This window comes from Sinocyclocheilus rhinocerous, unplaced genomic scaffold (genome assembly GCF_001515625.1).
Source record: "Sinocyclocheilus rhinocerous isolate Xijiao unplaced genomic scaffold, SAMN03320098_v1.1 scaffold1148, whole genome shotgun sequence".
Taxonomy (NCBI): Eukaryota; Metazoa; Chordata; class Actinopteri; order Cypriniformes; family Cyprinidae; genus Sinocyclocheilus; species Sinocyclocheilus rhinocerous.
This window is the reverse complement of record NW_015664019.1, coordinates 814,885-821,851: the sequence shown is the minus strand read 5'-3', so window position 1 is coordinate 821,851 and position 6,967 is coordinate 814,885. Positions and strand designations below refer to the sequence as shown.

At 39.4% G+C, this 6,967-nt stretch overlaps 1 pseudogene; it reads left to right on the top strand.

Moving 5' to 3' along the window:
* The first annotated feature begins 177 nt into the window (after positions 1-177).
* Positions 178-6,967, top strand: part of LOC107729367 (transcription initiation factor TFIID subunit 5-like) — an 11,058-nt pseudogene continuing 4,268 nt past the window's right edge.

Here is a 6,967-nt window from a genome sequence, read left to right as displayed (position 1 = left end):
AACACACAAGCTGGGTTTTTTGGCATGGGAGCTGAACACGCAGCAGCCAGAAATACAGCTTGGGTGAGCCCGAAATAAAATTAACAATTAAAAAATAAATAAAATATGAATAGTATCATCACCCATGTATGATTAGAAACAGTTGGTGGCGGTATGTGCCTATGGTGCGGAATACGCCAAAAAAATCCAAAGAAGAAGAAGACGTACTACGCTGCGCACGTCATGACGCCATTGCTTTCAGCGCCAGGGAAAAAAATGGCGGCTGTGCAAGATGCACCGATGGAGCTGGACGCAGAAAAAGAGACAAAGCCAGAAATCCTCAGCGATGGGACCTCAAACCTCTCGGGGAACACAGCGAGCGGGACGCTGTCATCAACGCCCCTCACCGCCGGCGGAGCCCCGAAGCAGGAGGACCAGCAAACTTTGATCGCAGTTCTGCAGTTTCTAAGGCGGAATAAACTGACGGAGTCGGTGGAGATCCTGCGGCGGGAAGCCTGTTTAGAAGACCAGGAGGACTCACAGACTCTCGATGGCAGCGGAGGAGGGAAGGATGGAGGGGATGCACACTCTCTGCTCAGCCGGGTGTCCATCGCATCAGCAGCCGCCCCCCAAAGCACACTGACTCCCATCCCAGTCAAGAGTGAGTGTCGCCTACAACTTCTAATTGATGATATTTACCATGCAATGTATCTTTAATAAGTAAAGTAAAGGTGTATTGCACCTTTTAAATTGTTAAAACAGTACAAAATCAGCTTTATGCTGTCCTTATGTCATGCAATGTTGTAGTTTCTACAAAAGTTTAGTTGCATCAACAATATAGCCCTCCATATAGTCCTGTTTTTATTTTGTATATTTGAACAATGAGTTTCCAACATATTTTACTGTCATTCCACATGCACTTTGTTATGGTTAGTTATGGTTACATTAAGATGCTGGATTTGTTTTTTTAAGTTAAAATAGAAAAATAAACATTACTGGAATATAACTGTTACTGTAGTTACTATAAATAGTAATAACTTACATGCATCACAATGTAATCAGAATTATTATAGTTAACTAAAACTAAAACCGTACAAAACATTTCCATTACTTTTCTTGGAATAAAGTTAAGCAGCACAACTGTTTCCAATAATGATAATAAATCAGCATGTTAGAATGATTTCTAAAGAATCATGTGACACTGTAGACAGGAGTAATGATGCTGAAAATTCAACTTTGCATCACAGGAATAATTACATTTTAAAATATATTAAAATAGAAACATTTATTTTAAACTAATATTTCACAATATTATTTGTTACTGTGATTTTGATCAAATAAATGCAGCCTTCATAAGCATAAGAGACTTCTTTAAAAGCAATTCAAAAATCTTGCTGATCCCAAACTTTTGAAAGTGTCTATATATAGACAAAAACAGAATCAATAAAAAAAAGTGGAACTAGCAAACAAAAACTGCCAAACTGCACAATTATTAACATTTTAAATAAAATTGAAATGAAAAATATCAAATAAAAAATGTACAAATGTATTCTGTATATTAATAAGGTATAGTAAAATTACACAGGGGTATATATTTAGTATTTTATATATATATATATATATATATATTTACATACTATAGTACTGTGTATATATATATATATATATATGTGTATGTATGTGTGTGTGTGTGTGTACATATGTGTATATCTTATGTCTTTGTACTGTGTAGCATCTTTTGCTGTGATTTACCTGCTTTTTCAATATGCAGTTATATCATCAACATCTATGTGTGTGATTTGACATTAATGTTTATGTTGTCTGGTGCAGATGACCAGCCGGATGTCAGTGTGGTGCTGTCAGCGTACAGCCAGCAGGGGGATCCCTCTCTGTATCAGGTGTACTACAGCAGCCTGAAGAACTTCATCGAGTCCGTGCTGGACTGTCACCGAGCGGAGCTGTCCCAGCTCTTCTACCCTCTGTTCGTTCACATGTACCTGGAGCTGGTCTACAACAACCATGAGAATAAAGCAAAGGTTTTCTTTGAGAAGTAAGCATCAGATCTTGTTTACTTTGTGGAATTAATCAGGGATGACATGATGATCATCATGTCATTTGATAATAATGCCCATTTTTATTCTGTAAATCTAAACACTGGACTCTTCAGTAGTGGCTTAACCAGTTCGTTTCCTGTGTGCTGATAGGTTCAGCGGCGATCAGGAGTGTTACTATCAGGATGACCTGCGAATTCTCTGCGGCCTCACTAAGAAAGAACACCTGAAGGGGAACGAGGCGCTGCTGGACTTCCGTACCAGCCGTTTCGTGCTGCGCATCTCCCGAGACTCGTACCAGCTGCTCAAGAGACACTTGCAGGAAAGGCATAATAACCAGATATGGAACATCATTCAGGAGCACTTGTACATCGACATCTTTGACGGTATGCCACGCAGCAAGAGCCAGATCGACAGCATGTCCGGCAGTTTTGCGGGAGAGACCAGACGAGAAGTCAATAAAGCCAAGGTTAGATATGTTTCCGAATGGAAAATATAAGTTCAAAAGTTTGAGATAAGTGAGAAATTTTTTTTAAAAATGTTTTTAAAAGAACTATTTCATGCTCATCAAAAAATACAGTAAAACAGGAAAATAAAGCTGAATTTTCAACATTACTCCAGTCTTTAGTGTCACATGACCCTTCTGAAATCATTCTAACATGCTGATTTGCTAAGACTCAGACAAACTGGACAAGATCATGTACATGAAGGAGAGCACCAAAAGAATCCGGCTCGGCCCGGAGAACCTGCCTTCCATTTGCTTTTATTCATTCCTCAATGCCTACCAGGTTGGCAGTGTTTTTGTTGATGTTTAGTGTTGTTTGACTTCACAAATGCTTATTGTGTGTTGTCGCTCAGGGTTTGACGGCAGTAGACTTCACTGATGACTCCAGTCTGTTAGCGGGAGGGTTTGCAGACTCCACAGTCCGCGTATGGAGTGCCACACCTAAAAAATTACGCAAGGTCAAATCTGCAACAGGTATGTATCTCCATAATCATTATTTGATATCTCGCCTTTATTTCAAGCTTTAAAAACAACCCCAAATTTTCCACTTCTGGACCTCAGTGTAAGCAATGTATGATTTCAATTATGCTGTCCGATTCTCTAGAACTGAATCTGATTGATAAAGAGTCTGATGACGTTCTGGAGAGGATCATGGATGAGAAGACGGCCAGTGAGTCGAAGAACCTCTACGGTCACAGTGGGCCGGTGTACGGTGTCAGCTTCAGTCCAGACAGGTATCAGATGTGTCCTCTAAAGCAGTGGTCGCCAACCCGTCGATCGCGATCGACTGGTAGATCTTTATCACTGTCCCAGTAGATCCCGAAAAAAACAGTAAAATAAGTACAAAAATGCATTACATTTCTGGGGTTATATTAATGTATCACTGAAGGGAACTGTCTTGAGAAAAGTTTCGATGGCAATGGCATTTTCTTCTCCCTATTAAAGCGCAACTGCTTTGTTTACAGCGGTAACCAAGGAAACGCTATAGCGCGGTCGGTTCATAAGCAGTGTTGCCAAGCCTGCGGTTTTCCCGCAGATTTGGAGAAGGGTATAACTGCAGCCCGGAGATCTCCAAATGGGGGCGGGAACTCCAAAACGGGGTGGGAGCTCCAAAATAGGGCGTGGTTTCCTCCCATTGACAGACAGGCACATGACACGCATGCGCAATTTTTTCCCCCAATCCACTTCAGTGCAAACTCCGCCCCACAGCTGATTCTAAAGATTTTATTGGTTGTGTCAATTAAAGCATTAATTTCCTACATTATGCTACAAAAATGCTAACCCCTAAACCTACCCCACACCTGACCCTAACCTTAACCAGTGAAATTGACTGCACGGCGGGATTGGCGCTGAATAGCGTGGTAAAGAAAGATGCAATTCAGGAGATAAACAGTTAAAAAGATTATGCGATATGAGATCGTTCCGTAACTCCCCAACCGGACCTCACCGGACAATGGCACCTTTTTAGTTACACCCAGCGTCACTACACCCTCCTACCCTGCGAAATTCGTGCCCCGGGATGCCCCCGTTGCTTGGAACAAAGCGATAGAGTTAAATCGTTGCGCTGCGCTGCGCTGGGAGAGCTCGTGGGTGATTCCCGTTTATATCATGAAGCAGAGGTTCAAACTCCAGTCCGAACACCACTGGCCACGAGCTTTGGGCTCTGCTCTCACAGAGAATATTTATTTATATAGCATATTTTATTTTAGATGAACTAGAAACAATGTTTAATTTATAAAGTTTTATTTTGAAATGTAAATCAATAACAATTGGCTGGAGCCAGAGCCAATGGTGAAAGTCTTTGCGCGAAGAGACCCCGCCCCATTTTGGAGGTTCTGCCCACTTTTGGAGTTCACGCCCCATTTTGGAGATCTCAGGTCTGGAATGCGATTTTTACAGGGGAACCCTCCTCGAAACGCGATTGGACTAGTTTTATTGCGAAAACCTGGCAACCCTGTTCATAGGCGTCACCTGCTGTCAGAGAGTGCGTCTCATTCAGACCTGCTGTTGTTTCGTGCAGATGTTTTATGTAGCAAATAAATAAATAACACCTAAAGTTCTGTTTTTGCTTTAAATCCTGAAATGAATCTAAATCAAATCAAAAACAACTGCCAGTGCAGATCGTGATTAAAATCCAGTGGTTGCCTCTAATTTCAAATGGCTAGATATTTTTGTTTAAAGCCAGTTTGTTTGTTATAAAGCAAATAGCCAATAAATAAATTTGCTTAAAAATCAGTATCAGTATCAGAATCCAATTTGCTAGTTAAAAAAAAAAAAATCCCCACCGAAAAACTTGTATTTTACCCCCGGAATGCGATTTTTACAGGGGAACCCTCCTCGAAACGCGATTGGACTAGTTTTATTGCGAAAACCTGGCAACCCTGTTTATTAGTGCCACCTGCTGTCAAGTGAGTGCGTCTCATTCAGACCTGCTGTTTTTGTTTCGTGCAGATGTTTTATGTAGCAAATAAATAAATAACACCTAAAGTCAGACCATTCTGTTTTTGTTTTAAATCCTGAAATTAATCTAAATCAAATCAAAAACAACTGCCCGTGCAGATCGTGATTAAAATGCAGTGGTTGCCTCTAATTTCAAATGGCTAGATATTTTTGTTTAAAGCCAGTTTGTTTGTTATAAAGCAAATAGCCAATAAATAAATTTGCTTAAAAATCGGTATCAGAATCCAATTTGCTAGTTAAAAAAGAAAAGAAAATCTGAATTCTGAATCAGCTATGATCGGCGCATCACTAATTAAAATACTAAGTAAAAGGCCTCAAATTTGAAGTACAATCTGGGATGTCTTTTTCTATCAATTCTTCAATAGGTAGATCTTGTCTTTCATAAAGGCCGAGGTCAGGGATCTTGGGCCTAAAAAGGTTGGTGACCACTGCTCTAAAGTATCTCTAAGTAAAACAAGATAACAGGGAAGGTGTGTAAGCATAAGAACAGCCAATCAATTGCTATGCTATTGACTAAACATGCTTTGCATGATTCGTTATCTTCCTGCAGTTTTGAAGCGTTCTGCAGCAGATCTGACAGTGTGGTTTAATATCTCTGTGTCTCTCAGGAACTATCTGTTGTCCAGTTCTGAGGACGGTACAGTCAGACTGTGGAGCCTGCAAACGTTTACGTGTCTCGTCGGGTATAAAGGACATAACTATCCAGTGTGGGACACTCACTTCTCACCCTTTGGTTATTACTTTGTGTCTGGAGGACATGACAGAGTAGCACGGTACAGTAGATTCTCATTATTGTAATGCTGTTATTAATTAAATCAACATATATTTATGATTATATGTTTTATTTAACTGTTTTTAATACATTTATGACAATGTGGGTTTATTTAAAGGGGTCATATGATGCTATTTTAAAGATCATTATTTGGTGTATTTGGTGTAACAGAATATGTTGACATGCTTTAATGTTCAAAAAACACATTATTTTTCAAATACTGTACATTATTGTAGGTCCTCTATGCCCCGCCTCTCTCAAACGCTTCGTTTTCAACAAAGCCCCCTCCTTTGACAAGCGCAGTCTGCTCTGATTGGCCAGCTGACCCAGTGCATTGTGATTGGCCCGAACACTACAAGCACGCGTCGGAAATGCCTTGTACTCTTCTAGGTTCAAAAAACTGTCGTCCATAAAATGCGTTGCACAAATTCGAACATCTGGGTTGTGCTGTTCTGTTGTAAATAAATCTTAACCAATGATTCCTAATTGCATCTACTTCCGGAAGGCCAAATAAAGTGCTTTTGCTTTCGCACTGAAACACACACACGTCTTTAGGTAGGTGTGGCTGACTCTTAACTTTTATAAAGAATATCTCTTTGGATTTGAGACTTTAGTCTTTGCAACTTTACAGATCTTCTTTATGCACCAAGAGCTTGTAACACTCCAAAGAGAAAGGAAAACTTAAAATCGCATCATATGACCCCTTTAAATTAGCGTATACTAATACATGTACTGTATAGGCATATCCTACCATAATGTATAACAATATATGTATAAATATATAATGTAAATGATAATATACGTATGTGTGTGTGTATATATATATATATATATATATATATATATACACACACACATACGTATATTATCATTTACATTATATATTTATACATATATTGTTATACATTATGGTAGGATATGCCTATACAGTACATGTATTAGTATACGCTAATTTAAAGGGGTCATATGATGCGATTTCAAGTTTTCCTTTCTCTTTGGAGTGTTACAAGCTCTTGGTGCATAAAGAAGATCTGTAAAGTTGCAAAGACTAAAGTCTCAAAACCAAAGAGATATTCTTTATCAAAGTTAAGACTCTGCCACGCCCCCCTAAAACGGCTCATTCTAACACGCCCCCACACTGTAAACCCGAACAGTACTACTAACTTATAAAGATTAAGAACACTGCAATTAAAGTCTGTT